This window comes from Pectinophora gossypiella, chromosome 5 (assembly GCF_024362695.1).
Source record: "Pectinophora gossypiella chromosome 5, ilPecGoss1.1, whole genome shotgun sequence".
NCBI classification, from domain to species: Eukaryota; Metazoa; Arthropoda; class Insecta; order Lepidoptera; family Gelechiidae; genus Pectinophora; species Pectinophora gossypiella.
Genome location: NC_065408.1, coordinates 14,118,759 through 14,135,637, shown reverse-complemented (window position 1 = coordinate 14,135,637; position 16,879 = coordinate 14,118,759).

Here is a 16,879-nt window from a genome sequence, read left to right as displayed (position 1 = left end):
ATAGGCCTCCCCCAAGGATCTCCACAACGATCGGTCCTGCGTTGCCCGCATCCAGCGGCTTCCCGCTACCTTCACCAGATCGTCGGTCCACCTTGTAGCGGGCCTACCCACTGAGCGTCGTCCGAGAACCTTTCCGCCCCAGCGGCCATCGGTTCTCCTCGCTATGTGTCCTGCCCACTGCCACAAAACCCACATATATACCAGACATAAAAGTCAAATTGCACACAAACACACACACAAATAAACTCACGGCTATATCCCAATTTGGGTAACCCACCGCCTTCCCAACTTCTCTTGGTCCTACCAACCTTTGGGTTATGTGAGTGGTACTTGCTCGGGGCTCTTTCCCACCCGCACTTCTTGACACCCTACAAATTCTTGTCCTGTCCTCTGGACTTCCCTTCTCCCCTTTCTGGGGCGGTACACCACGCACGGCTTCGTCGCCGGCCTTTTGCCTCTCCCTGTCTATGCTTCCTCCAACAATCTACTCTGACGGTAACATGAGCTAAACCTACGTTTCACCGAGCTTTCTGTTAGACCAACGCGATAGGTGAGCCGTATCGCCCACAAAACTAAACTTCAAAAATATTACGCAATTGACATGAACCTTATAACATCTGACACGTTAGCACGAGCTAATCTCATCGACCATACAAAACACTCCGTCATCCGTCAAATTCAATACAACTCCATACAAATTGTGCTGTAACGGCTGTCTTCCCTAATCGTTTAGTTAAGAGACCACTCTTCCGCCACATTGCCTCACCACGTTCAACTATCAATTGATCATTAATCTATTAATTTTATAGTGTGTCGTGCGTATTACATAGAAGTGTAACTAGTTAGACAGTTTTGCGATTGTAAGTGGCCATGTTCGGTAGCGAAACTTAGCCGTAGAAGCGGTCATCAGCTCGTGACAACAAACACTTCAGAACCCCAATAGGTCCCAAGCACAGGCCTAAACCAATGATTGTCGAATTCATGTTTGGATCGTAAATGATTATCACGTCCTCAGCGGTGAAGGAATGCATTTTTGGAGGTATGTGACCTAACCTGTATTGGGCTGGTTTTCCCTTCGCGGGTTGGAAGGTCAGACTGGCAGTCGCTTCTGGAAAAAAACAGACCTGTCAAATCTTCAGGTTAGATAAGCGGACCCTGTGAAAAACGGGATAATGCCATGGAGATGATGATGGAAGAAGTGGTCTCTTAAGTAAACGATTAGGGAAGTTGTTAGAGTATAATTTGTGTATTCAATTTGACGAACAAACAAATTCATCCACAGATTCATTAACCCACTTCCGCAACGCTCGCGTCGGTGTGACAGTCAGCCGCAGCCATCACAACCTCGCAAAGGTAAATTTAATTATTAGCATACTGCAACGCATGCGCTCATCAATCATAAGTATACTTAGCTCAAATTGGATTCAGATTATGTGAAGCGAAAGTACGATCTCGGCCGAAATGTAGGAAATGGTGTCGAAACGAGGATTTTATACCAAGAAAGGTGGTTTAATAATGTCACTGGAGAAAGCCTCAAATGATATTAACGTGATGATGTGTGGACAGGTTCCATGGTCTAGTGGTTAGGTTAGGTTATTCAAATTCAAATTCAAAAATATCGTTATTCAGTAAGTAACATAGTTACACTTTAAATCATCAATTTCAACATAACGAACGTTTCATCCGCCTAACACTAAGTTTCTCACAACCTGTGTAGCCGGGGAAAAGAAGCTGCAAGAAAATCCTCGGCGCAGGGCCCTAGAAGTTCTTTTTTTAAAAAAAAAAAACATAAAATAATGTTATACAATTGAGTAATTAAAATAGAGCATTGGGCTAGCAATCTAGAGGTCCAGGTTCACACGAAAATCACTTTGTGAAACCGTCCTTTGTTTGGCTAGGACATTGCAGACTGAATCACCTGGTTGTCCGAAAAAGTAAGATGAATCCGTGCTTCGGAAGGTAGTATTTTCTTACAAAGCATTAGCTCCGAACAATACAATGAAAGTAGTTATCACATCTCTAGTATGTATGTGGGAATGAAAGATTATTATGAACGTGATATGTATGAGGTGAAGTTTATGAACGTGGCCTGAGGGGGTGTGTGAGAGAGAGAGAGAGAGAGAGAGAGAAAGGGGAAAAAGAGATGGCGGCGGCATAGAATAAGGAATACTACTACAGCAGTTAGATTATATGAGAAGCGAGGATGTGCTCTGCATTATATTTTTTGAGTGAAAAATACAGGGTGTTAGTGACATCGTGTAAGGAAAACTTTGAAGGATGATTCAGACAATGATTTTGAGTTGATATTAAGTGGAATTTTCCATTGCAAAAGTATAGAATTAAAAAAAAACACAAAAAAATTCATGACGAAAATTTCACATGATATTAATTCAGAATGAGCTGAATCATCCCCATCAGTATTCGTTACGACGTCACTAACACCCGGCATAAAAAGACGTTAAATATTACTACGAGACATTTTAATTTGCTAAATTGCTTCTATGCTGTTCTGGGAGCATATAAAAACATAGAACACGTTCAGCTGCTTCTCTTCCCGGGCATGTCGTAAAAACCGACAGAGGGATTGTGTCCTCTAACATGATGGACTAATGTTATGGGCGATAGACTGATCCCTTATCACCATAAGGTTCATCATATCCATCTTTGGACTTCGTATCAACAGTGGCTGCAAGTTGTCTTTGATTACTTGTGGCTCTGCCCACCCCATTAGGGATTACGGGCGTGAGTTTATGTATGTATGTATGTATGTATGAGACATTTTAATTTTAACTCCTCCTCCTCCTCTTTTTCTGCCTCCGTGGTCCAGTGGTTGAGCGTTGGCTCACGATCCGGAGGTCCCGGATTGGAATCCCGGTGGGGACAAATCACAAAAATCACTTTGTGACCCTAGTTTGGTTAGGACATTACAGGCTGATCACCTGATTGTCCAAAGAGTAAAAAGATCCGTGCTTCGGAAGGCACGTTAAGCCGTTGGTCCCGGTTATTACTTACTGATGTAAGTACGTAGTCGTCACATGAGTCATGTCAGGGGCGTTTGGCGGCTCAGTAATAACCCTGACACCAGGGTTGATGGGGTTGGTAATTCACCTCGCAATCCACACGATAGAAGAAGATTTTAACTCCATCTCCCTACATGTGGATATGTACAGATTACCCATCCAATGCCTGACCACACCTGATACTCAAATCCATCTTCATCCCACCCACACAAGCACATTGCATAACATTCCAAACCCATTATGATTTGCAACGATCTCAACATTACATTGCCGTCACAACAATAAAATTTTATTACTAATCGTTAATACATGATTTATTTGACAAATGTTATTTAAAAGTTAGTAATGTAAATGGCCTTCGAGTGATATAAATCTTTTATAAATGTTATTATAGGTATACGATCATTTGGGAGCAATGGTAGCCTAGTTGGTGGGGCCCTTGCCTCTTACTTTGAGGTCGCAGGTTCGAATCCAGCACACGCCTAAACCAATGATTGTCGAATTTGTTTTCAAATTCATGTTTGGTAAATGATTATCACGTGCTCAGCGGTGAAGGAAAGCATCCTGAGGAAACCCACATTCTCGAGAAATGTATTTTCAGAGGTATGTGACCTAATCTGTATTGTGTGATAACACAAAGTGCCACAAAATGATTTTTGTAATATTTCCCTACCGGATTCAAACCCGGAACCTACCCCGGAACCTAGGACTCTAATAATGTCTAATCTAATCTAGCCTACAAGATCCCACTGCTGGGCAAAGGCCTCCCCTTCCTCTGTCCATTTTTCCGGCCAGTCCCTCTGGCATGCGTCCAAGTCATCACGCCATCTCTTTCGAGGTCTGCCACGACGCCTGTACCCCTCATGAGGCACCCAATGCGTGACGATCCGCGCCCACCGCTCAGGGTCCATGCGACAAATATGTCCGGCCCAATCCCTAATAATATAGTCACGTAAAAAAAATACAAATTCATACTTCACCAATCAGTTTCTTTTTTGACGTAACTTATTGTACATTTCCTTCAGATGGTATTAACTCATCATCATCATCACCAGCCCATTAACGTCCCCACTGCTGGGGCACGGGCCTGCCCTATGGATGGACAGGAAGATCGGGCCTTAAACCACCACGTGGGCCCATTGCGGATTGGTGGTTATTAACGACTGCTAGTGCAGCCGGGACCAACGGCTTAACGTGCCTTCCGAAGCACGGAGGAGCTCGAGATGAAAACTTTTTTTTTGTGGTCACCCATCCTATGACCGGCCTTTGCGAATTCCCCTCCAAGTATTAGCAGATGATTCATATGAGGGTAGATTGTCGGCGCCGCCCATCGTCAAAGATAAAAGCTTATTACCATAACAAGAGGACGGGAAATAAGGAAAACCCTATTAGACATCTCAGGCTTGAATCACTGTGATGGAAGGAACATTTTCATCTGTAACTTATCTATGTCTAATAACCTACCTATTGGTGCTGATTCCAGTACACACTATTTAATTTTATTTTAAATTATACCTGTCATTTTCTTATCCGCCGAAAAGGAAAGAGACGGGTAATCGACAGGTAACATTTATGCAACACACGTAAATTTAAGAACCCCTCCCAAAATTTTATATTGGCCATTAACCCGACAGAATTATTAAAATATAAATTAAATTGAATTATTAATTATTAAACCGACAGAGGGATTGTGTCCTCTAACATGATGGACTAATGTTATGGGCGATAGGCTGATCCCTTATCACCATAAGGTTCATCATATCCATCTTTGGAATTCGTATCAACAGTGGCTGCAAGTTGTCTTTGATTACTTGTGGCTCTGCCCACCCCATTAGGGATTACGGGCGTGAGTTTATGTATGTATGTGTGTAATTATTAAAATCTGTTCTCATGTAAATGACTTATTTTATGTGATAATGAGAATAAATAATCTTTGAACCTAAGCTGACAGCACACGTGAAACAGGTTGCATATGAGATGTCTATATAATTCGCCCGGGTTATTCATTCATTTTAAAATTAACAGTTGTCAATCTCCCATCCCTTTCCTTTTCAAATCAAATCAAATCAAATATACTTTATTGCACACAACATACAAAACAAATTCACACAGATGAAGATAGATACAGTACAATCTGGCGGCCTTATTGCTAAGCAGCAATTTCTTCCAGGCAACCAGTGTATAGGAAACATTATTACAATTTGGTGCGGGACAGTGCAACATCTAGTATAAAATAATAAATACTATAAATAAAAAACAAATAAAAGTAGAATAAATAAAAAAAAATAGAAATATATAAATATAAATACATACATACATATACCCATTTATATCAGACGTATATATTATAATTAAATATGACATTACATGTAGATATGACAATAGTTTCCTATAAATACTTTTCGGTGAGTAAAAAGAATTAAAATTAGGAGGTGTCTACAGGAATTGGGGTCATTATATCTACAATATTTTTAGTAGGTATTATAGTACATTTCAGTGCTGTTTTCACTAACACAGCTGCCTCGACCGTTATAGACAGCGATACGTCACAACATATTACGCTGGTGTAACAGAAAGCTCGGTAAGATGTGGGTAAGTACTTAGTTAATCTTGCTATGAATGTACCTCTGACGACCCCTATTGGGATATAGCCGTGAGCTTATGTTATGTTATCTTCTAGTTTTATGATCAATGACTGACCATCAAACCTGGTGTCAAGGTTACAAGGTGAAGGAAAACATCGTGAGGAAACTCACGTATCCGAGAAATGCAAAAAGTATATGACCTAACCTGTATTGGGCTGGGTTTCCCTTCGCGGGTGGGAAGGTCAGACAGGCAGTCGCTTCTGTAAAAACTGGACCTGTCAAATCTTCCGGTTACGTAAGTATATCTTGTGAAAACGGGATAACGCTAGGGAGATGATGATGTAGGCAGGAATACGGAATTGTCTTTATATGGCGCGCTGCCTGCCGCCGGGGTAATCAAAAGACTATGCCTCCATATTCTTCCTTCCTGACATACTTCTCTTGCTTCCTCCTCATTCATCAATCGTTTGTACACGCACGACGGTTCAGAGTAAACCGTACTAAACCTTTTACAATGTATGTTGTTAAAATGCCAAAGCAACGTAACTGATAATGATAATTGACTATTTGGGCATAAGAAGGTCGTAGAAAGCATTTCGCTGATGACAATAATCTGCATACATCGTGATTGATAGGTACCTTAACATTAAGGAGAAGATCTCTTGAAAATGATCAGTTACGCAATGGAGTTAATGACTCTATTTTGGTCGTTGTAACGCTATGTGGAGAGTTGGTTCGTGAGAGATACGCTTTACATTTTTCTTGTTCTTTTTACGTTTTGTTATTAAGTATGTCATTTTTTTGTATAGTTACTATGGCGTTTTTTTTTTTGACGTGACTTATTGTAGATTTGCCGCAGATGGCATTAACTACTTGGCCGGACAAATGGGGAGCGCTGAAGGCTCTCACCCGGTACAACATTTAAGACTACAGGCCTGAGGGTGCCCAGTTGGGCGCGAACCTCGGCTCAGGGCGTCGTCTGAGAGGAAGAATATTTGAAAGGATTAATCGACCCTAGTGGGTCGATAGCGATAAAAGTTACTATGGCGTCTTCTTAATAATAAATACTTTCTTTCTTTAAAGTATACATATATAAACTCACGCCCGTAATCCCAAATAGGGTAGGCAGAGCCACAAGTATGTCAATAAATTAGTAGGTATGTCATCAAAATGCCTACCTACATCTTGTAAGCAATGGCGTGCATCCATATTTCTTAAGTTAGTTACAATAGTTTTTAGATTAGTAATATTAGTATAGCAACACCATACCAATGGCTAATGGCTGTGTCCACCCCGTGGGTGATAAACAGTACACATACACACACTTATCCATTAGTTGCTTTTAAAAAGTTTTTTCCGTTACTTCAAATTAAAATTCAAAAATATCTTTATTCAGTAGGTAACACAGTTACACTTGGAATCGTCAATTTTACATAATGAACGTCTCATCCGCCTAAAACTACTGCAGCTTAACACAACCTTTATAGCCGGGGAAAAGAAGCTGCAAGAAAAATCTCGGCACAGGGCACTAGACGTTCTTTAAAAAATAAATAAAAAAAAAACATAAAATATTGGTATACAACTGAGTAATTCAGTTGAGTAACTTAATTTTTAGACTACGTTTAATTTTATTATTAAGTAGGTAAATACCTTATTTTTCTTCTATTTTGTTATTTTAGAGGCCTCCAGTCTTAAAACACCTGTCCTAGTTTAGGTTCCAGCAACAAATATAACCATGTATTCTTTTAAAGAAAATAAAGATGTTACTTACCTACTTACTTACAAAATTATAGCACGTTTAACAACTTCCCACAATTATCTAAGTGACTAATTATGCACTACAGAGTTATCTTCTTACACGATTCAATTAACATTTCTCTTAAAATTTGGTACAGTGCCCTAGTGGTACCAGTTTTCCCACTAGTGGGATTAATTTCCCACAAAACAATGGTAAAGATGGACAATGATGGCGAATACATCGTAAACCTAATTTCACTATAAACAAATGAGTAAATTTACTTTGTGATGTGCTACTTTAGGTAAGTACCTAATCTAACGGCCCGCTATGATGGCCGCTTTGACATAATAAAGTACAGCAATTCGCTCCGTCAATATAGTCACAAATAAATACGAAACTTGATGAACACAATAAAGTACCGCTATTTGCTCTATTAACGTAGTTATAATTTAATACGAAACTTGATGAGCAGGACAAACGTCAAAACGGCCATCATAGGGCTAGTTTTGGTTTACGTACAGACATGGGCCCACATTAGAACCCTGACATTTATTTAGATTTACAGTTCAATAGACCAGGGGGGTTAAAGTGGCCATATCGAAGCAATTCATCTCATCATCATCAATTTAAGAGCCACGCTCTTGTCGGTGTAGCATTTTCCATTCCAGTCTATCAAAGGCCAATTCCTTAACCTCCCTTTAAGACACGACGTTAACTTTTTCTTTAATCTGTTCCAATTAATGAGCAATTCATCTAAGAAAGCAAATGCGCAATACAAACAAATGTCAAATAGCAATATTGCTTTTTTAGATGAATTGCTTCGATGTGACCATTTTAACCCCCCAGTTTCCAATTAGTCAAATCAGTTACTTTTTCCTATACGTCAAAACACGAATTTTTTATGGAATTTGTATAAAAAATACACTGTGACGTCATGGAAAAACGTGTTAAAATGCCAGACTTATTATTACGTTTTTCTTGATTAAAATTAATAAATAAGTTAAATAGAAAAAAGAAAATGTGTTTCGTTAGTTTTAAATGTGTTTTTATTTAGTAATCGGAATTTCATAATTTATCTTGAACCTAGGATACGACCCAATTTGTGCTAATTGTTGACTGGACCGCGTGGCGGCTGGTTTGGTTGGACATTACAGGCTGCTCACCCGAGTGTCCGAAAGTAAGAAGACCTGTGTTTCAGAAGGTAAGTCAAACGTCAAATCATTGGTCCCGGTTACTAACTAATGTAATTACGTAGTCGTTACAATATGAGCCATGTTATAATGGCTTTTCGCGGCTCAATAATAACTCTGGCACCAGCTGGGCTAATTATCGATCGTATCAATAAATTTTGTCGAAATCGATAAGCTTATTTTTTTCCCTAACATGCGTGCCACGTGATTTTATTCGTATTTTGACAGACCGACATGACTTATTTGAGTTCACATATTAGCACCAATCGACAAAACGACATAATTATATCGACATTGCTCATGTTAGCCCTAAGTGGTTGCGGAGGTTGGTAATCAGCCTCACAACTCATAGAAGAAGAAGCAGCTTGAAAAATATTGTGTTCATAAAAAATGGCGTCGCCTTAACCGAATTGAATGTCACATACGATAATGTTATTATCTATCGGGCAATCTTCAACGATTATTGTATATTATGTGTAATGAGGTCATACTTTCTCAACTCCTCCGAAAGTGAAACTTTGCAAAAATTCTAATAGGTTTTTGATTGAAACTATAAAACGATTGGCTCTAGTTACGGCTGCGCGTTTGCCTTAACTGTTTTATTATTATAACTATATTTGAAGACTAGTTAAATATATTTTAAATAAAGACGGTTGTAAAGGTTTATAGAGTTTAGAGCTTTCTTTCTTAGCGCTATTTCTCTGCAATAAGTATTTATTTAGTAGTATATAAATGTCATATAGCTGCCGTGGTCCAATAGTTAGAGCGTTAGACTCACGATCTGCAGGTCCGGGTTCAATTCCCGATGGGTTCGTTGTCGAAATCACTTTGTGAGACTGTCCATTGGTGAGGAAGTTGCAGTTTTAAATCAACTGTTTTTCCGAAAAAGTAAGATGATTCCGTACTTCAAATGGCACGTTAAGCCGTTGTTCCCTGCTATTAGCCGTAAAAAATACATCTTCATCCTCATAATATGTTGTATAAGTTCTTTAAGTAATTACGAGATGGTTACCATGACGGATATGCATACAGGCTGTATAATACATAACACATAACATAAACAACCTATATACGTCCCATTGCTGGGCACAGGCCTCCCGTTAATCATCCGGTGGGGGTATGGAGCATACTCCACTACGCTACTCCACTGCGGTTTAATGGAGGGTGGAAAAAGTGAACGCCAAAGACATCGACAATAAATCACGTCAAAAAAGAATTGTTTAAATATAGGTAAGTATTCTTTCTATAAGATTTTTTACTCGACTTTTTGGTACAGTAAAAAGTAACGATATAACTCCCGGCAAACTTCTTGAGCATCGAGTGTCGTAGTGGGGGAAAGTTCGCGCACGTACACTTCCGTGCAAAAAAAATAAACTTTTGATTATTTTCTTAACTTCATTAAAAAAAACTAATTATTATATTATTTAATTATGTAAATAAAACTACACTTATATTATTATAGTTTATTAAAACTTATATTATATTATTATATTTAATAAAAAACTAATCGTCAGGTAAGTATAATATTCCTTCCATGAGGTCGAAACCAGCAATACCAGAGCTAGTGCTAGGTTTTGGATCTGTAGACACAGACCTCGTGCTAGTAACTAATTCTTAAACTTAAAAAAATGAGCAATAACAAAAAAATCCAACAAAAGAGCAATCACAAAAACGTGACAGTTTCACTGCACGCAAGTGTATTCGGGAGTCAAAGGAACGAAGACACAGTGCGCGGGGGAAGTATCGACTGATCTACCAATAGCCGGTCAATGCGGGACTCACCCACCCCCGCGCCCCGTACCGCACCACCAAAGAGATCTAAAATTCGGTTGTGCGCAGTCAAGGTCGATGCTCAAGAAGTTTGCCGGGACCTATACCATGGAATAAGGAAATAACTATGTATAGATTTCCAATTCTCCGCACCCCACCAGTGGCTGAGCTAGGTTTACCTCACCGCCCCCTTTCAGTCTTCAATAGTATCGTATCGTAAGGCGTCAGACGTCACACACACGGATGCGCGTGTACGATAACGTCAATGTATAGTGTCTGTGTAAAATGTACTTTTTTGTATGAAATGTCCGGGGTGTGTCGATACTATCCAACTCTACCTCCCCTTTCGGGGATGGGACAGGCGAAAAAATTAAGTCTTCGAGCGTAACCCTTAAATCAAATAGCTTTTAGTGCCTTTAATGAATAAACTCACTTGCGCACGTTTATGATATAAAAAATAAGTCATAGGTTATAACAAGTAAGATATTATTCATCAATGTGTTATAACATTAAATTGTTTTTCCCTTTTACTGTTCAAATCGGAAGTGTCCATCTTTTTACAAGCCGTTCAGTCAATCACTGATAACTATTGACAGTGCTTACGAACAATAGAAACAAAAACCGGACAAGCACGAGTCGTAATTGATTATGTGGGTTCTGTATGTTACATACCGATGATGGATAAACGGGGTTTTATAAAGCATGGTTATCGTGAAGCAGGTTTTAAACTACTTATCAGTTATACCGTCTCCATGGTGATCATTCCGACAAGCATTATTGTTTTATTTTTTTTAATTGTTAAAAGCATTTTATATTTTTTTTTTTAGTTTAGGATACTCAATTTTGTTATTTTCATGTTATTTAAGTTCCACTTTTTCGCCCAATGGTCTTGTAACCAAAGCCGCAATAAATTAAAAAAAGAAGCATTTTATTTTCTTTTTTAATTGTCAAAACGTGTAAGTATTCAGTCTATGGCTTTGTAATGATTGTTGTGTGTGGCGTCCTTTTATTTATAATAAACAACTTCTTCTTCTTCTTATCGTGTGGGATGTGAGGTAGAATACCAACCTCATCAACCCAACAAACAACTTATTTCTTTCTTTATAATTAATAATACAGTTTCTATAGTTAATCATTCTTTATAACAATATGTCTGTCGTCTAACAGCTCGGAGTTCTGACACTTCTGACTACTTAAAAAAATGGATATAGGTAGTTATCATATACTTATGTATTTTATTTCTATGTACCATTTTTCTGTATTTATTGTATATATACTTGATTAATAATGACGTCGTAATAAAGCTAACTACGTTATATGTATCCTAATATGTATTTTTATTTAAAGTTATCTTATTCGATATTCAAATATCTATCTCTAACCTACGGACCCCTAGAAACATTAAAAATAACGGTTATTTTTTATTACACATCACACTAAACGTAACGCATGTACTAGTTACCCAATAAATACGTAGGTATCTAAGTTACGTCGCGTATTTTATAACAGTTATAACATTCACAGTTACTTGTATGTACAATGCGTATTTTAATTATATGTAATAGATACACTATTGGGTAAATCAACTGAAATGTACAATTGTTATGTAATTTATAATTAATTTTATGTAGGTACATGAACGAAGCGGAAATACATAATTTTAATTAATAGTTCCTATTTCATCCATTCATAAATTCACGCCTATTTCCCACCGGGGTAAGCAGAAACTATGGAAATACATTTGCTTCGATCCTGACATACTTCTTACTTGGAGAAAGCAAGATTCTCCAATTTCATCTATCGTTCATACACGCTCGCTGATTCAGAGTAAATCGTATATTACCTTCATAAGAACATCCTCAATAAATGTTCAATAAATACTTAAAACTAAAAAAATATTAGGTACCTAAAGTGACTCTATGAAAGAATCTGCAGTGATTAATTATTATTATCGACTAGCCTGAGTCTTATGCTGTTAATAAATGTTATTATAATATTCCGATTTTCACATGTGATAGGGACGAGCCTATTACCATTAACCGGGCACAAATCCTGAAAACCAAGTGATATCAATTACCTATGATGCAAATATGAATTCAAACTTAGAAAGAAATTAGATTCTCTAGACTTTTTCTTCTTTATTGCAGATTTGGCATTCACTTTAATTTAGCTGGTCAATACTTTTGAATATATATTGGCTTACTTATACAATAATCTTTAGGTACTGTTTTATGTACGTATATATGTTAGACAAAGATCATAATATAAACTGCCGACAATTGCGAATTACATGCTCATTCGCGACATACGGCCATAACCAACTCCGAACGAGTTTTTTTTTTGCATTTTTTTATATTTGATAGTTTTAATTGCCCCTAATGACCGGAATGAGGAAAATTAAGATATTTGTTTTAAGGTAATAAAGTCACGTGTTATAATATCCTGGAACCTGACAGAGGGCAGCAGTAACTGTCAGTACTATTCAGAGGCGGAGGACAGGAGCCCTAGTATCGCTTTGCAATAGACTACTCTGAGCGCCATCCCACTTGCGTCAGACAGAGTACTGCGGGGCGGAAGGCAAGAGGGAAACCACTGCCCTATTTTTCCCTAAAAAGTAGCATGGAAAATGCTGCACCGACAAGAGCGTGGCTCTTAAATTGGTGATGATGATGATGTTATAATATCACATCACAAGGCACAGAATACATTTAGATGCTCAAAATTTCATAGTTCGCCGAACTTCTCAAACATAACATAAGCTCACGGCTATATGAATGGGGAGTCAGAATTACAAGTACATCCATCGCAAGATGCAGTAAGTACCCACAACTCACCGAGCTTTCTTTTAGACCAACGTGATAGGTGATCCGAACTTCTCAACAGTGTGTATAAAGACCGAAGCGTTTAAAACAATGGTTGTGAAATCAGACGTCATATCAATAGTAATAAAGCCGGGCTGGTTATCTCCAATGTATCGCAGATTTTAATAGCTTGTAAAATTGCCAGAAAAGGAACTTGCCTGAGGCCTAAAGCCTAGATTTTTGACCCACCTACTTACGAATGTAAAGATACTATCGGTTTCCTACTTGCGATTTCTAAGTTGTTCATTAATTTGTGTTGTACTATTAATAGGAGAACAAATTAACAAGCTAAAGAAAGAAAGAAAGAAACATTTATTACTTCCGGACACCACAGGCACAGACAGACAGGTACATTACATTCAACACAGGACAGAAACCATACGGAAATCAATACACAGAAAAAACAAAAAAAAAAACAAAAAGAAAACCGAGATCAAAAATCATCAACAAAAAAAGAAAAACAAACCAAAATCATAATAATAATAAAAGAAAGTGTCCTAAATGCAACGAAAAAAAAAGAAGAAAAAAAAGAAGTAGTATGTATGAAGTTGTGCGTTACCGTTTCAGAAGAATTCAATTACTTCCGAAAGTCTAAAAAGAAGAACACTATCAGTGTTCTTACAAAATCAAGACTGTCACATAATCTAATCTAACCATCAAGATCCTACTGCTGGGCCTTTGCCCAGCAGAAAAACCTTAAGGGAGGCCTTTGCCTCCCCTTGTTCTTGCCATTCTTCAAGGCCTTGGCGAGCGGAATCGCTCATCAAAAAAATCTCCCGCGTGCAGGGTTCAGGGCACCCGGGGCAAGGCCCCCGACCAACGGCTTAACGTGCCTTCCGAAGCACGGATCGGATCGTCTTACTTACAACCAGGTGATCAGCCTGTAATGTCCTAACCAATGTTCCCACTGAGATTCGAACCGGGGGCATCAAGATCGTGAGCTCAACGCTCTATTACTGGACCACATAGGCCGTTCTACTGCTTACCTAAGACATTAAACAAAAAATATTTTGTTCACAAGGTTTGATAATAAAAGTAGCGGGGTTTCTTTACCAATCAATATTAGCGATTAGATTCAGTTTCACCATCCACGATTTACCACACAGCTAGGTAACACAGCTGACATGTAGCTAATGACTTAATCTGTCGATTAATAGTCAAAATTGCTGCTGGAAACACAAGTTGTAACTTCCTAAATATTTTAAATAACACGCAAGACACCTTTATTTGTGTACGTGACTTATTGTAGATTTGCCGGACAAATGTGGAGCGCTGCAGGCTCTCACCCGGTACAACGTTTAAGACAACAGGCCTGAGGGTGCCTAGTTGGTCGCGAACCTCGGCTCAGGGCGTCGTTTGAGAGAAAAAATACTTGAAAGTATTAATCGACTCTAGTGGGTAGATAGCGATAAGCGCTGATTGAGGGAAATCGTCAACCACGGCAGCGGTATCGGTATCGGGGTCCTGAAGCGTTTGGTGTTGCGAGCTGATTGGCTGCTTCTATGGCTACAGTAATCGGGTCGTCGGGATCGTATATTACGTTCTTCGACTCAAGACACCACAACGCAATAACCATTCGTAAACCATATCTTCACATAACAAAAACAACCTATATACGTCCCCCTGCTGGACACGGGCCTCCCCGGACAACCAGAGGGGGTATGGAGCATACTTCACCACGCTGCTCCGCTGCGGGTTAGTGGAGGTGTCTTGTATCAGCGCGAGGACAACGGCCTTACGTGCCTTCCCAAGCACGAAGTCATCTTACTTTTTAGGACAATCACATGATTCAACCTGCAATATCCTTGCTAAACAAAGGACAGTCTCACAAAGTAATTTCGACAATGTACCCACCGGGAATCGAACCTGGACATCAAAATCGTGAGCTGACCAAAGCTCCACGAACGCGGTTTATAAGCCTGTGGCGGTTGTTTTATAGGGTTCCGGTAACCATAAAAAGATTAAGTATCCTTTTTTGTGAAGTACAATTAAATATAATGTTGGTAGTAAGTGAACAACATCTCTTTCTCCGTACTTTCGCCGCAGTGATTCAATAAACAATCGCCTGTCTTCAAACAAGAAATCAATTCGCCTCGTCAACTCATCGGGAACCGTGTATCAAAGAATAACAGCCCAGACACGTCACTTGTTTGATCTCAATGCTAGAACGAGAAGTAGGTAAAATCTCTTTTTCTTTTTTTTTCGGTTTAGATCTGTGCTGGATTCGAACCTTCGACCTGAAAGTGAGAGGCAAGAGTTCTACCAACTGGGCTGCCACGGCTCCAACGGCTCTTCGGCTTAAAGTGGTTAGACTGAAGGTCTACATAATAATAATATTAATAGTATTTTAATATTTTTATATAACGATTTAAATAATATACATATTCACTTATTATTACTTTTTTAAGCGTTAATAATTTAAGCTTGATTTTTTCATAGCAAATTCGACGTTCAACAAGTTTTTCATTTCAACTAATTCTACGAAAACTCAATAGGTACTTATATTCTTCGTTGTAAAGTCACTTTTACATAATTAAGTCGCCTTGGCCTAATTTTAAGCATATCAATTACCATAACAACACATAATACATCACGCCTGCATTCCCAAAGAAGCAGGCAGACAGGGGGAACTAATAACCTAACCAACTTTCTCTGTTTTTTGGGAAAGTTGGCAAATATTTTAATATTTTCACCAATATAAACAAAAGAAGGCGCATCAATTTTCTAGAACGGTCCTTCAATCAGCTGCTTGACACAAACCCAAAGCTATTGTCAAATTGGCGGTGCTCAACTAAGATACCGCGACAGCATTTTGGCTATGGGTGGTTTAGGATATTGCGAGGGAAATTTGATGCAGTTTTGAAAATGGGAAGTGTGAGATTTCTCTCATTGTCCTTATTATACGGTGGTAGTACCTTATTTTTCACCTAAGATTGAACACCACGAAATCTTTTTTTCTGCGTCCAGAATGCTTATAACGTGTTTCATACCCAGGAAGTCATTCGTTCTGTCTCTTACTATTCTATACTTTCTTTATTCTATGGCGCCAACTTTTTCTATAAGTGATTACATAGAGGTACATAATTTGATAATGGCCGGTAATTGTCGAGATTGCTCTGTCGGGTGCCGATGTTTGGAGTTCAATGCTTATCCTAGCACTATTATGATTCTATTTATGTATATAAACTCTGATACAAAGCTGTTCTTACACGCACACATTTTTTAATCTGTGACATCATTTTGAAAAAAGAATTAAAATCTTCCTGAAAAGAAAAAATGGTCTTAGGTCTTTTATAGTACAAATTATTGTGTTTTTATTTTCATTAAGTACATAATACTTACATGAAAAAATACCTTGCTATTCAAAACTTTTTCTGTACGTAATCAAATCAGCCATAACCTACAGAACCCAGCCCACCACAGAACAAACTTTCATCATTTTAATTGAATTTGCGAAACGATCGGAAACTTGTTCGCAACTTGTCGAAAGTCAATCATTTGGATCAAAATATGTGCGCAAATATAAATTATAGTTATTCCGCACATAACTACACTTTCAAAATAATTCGGCGAGACCCAGTAGTTGATGTAGCAAACCAATTTCAATAATTATTTATTAGAATCTACAACTCCCATTATTTATTATTATTACATTATTATGAAATGCGCAGATGGAAGGTATCTTATTAATTAATGTAAGCGAAGTAAACAACAA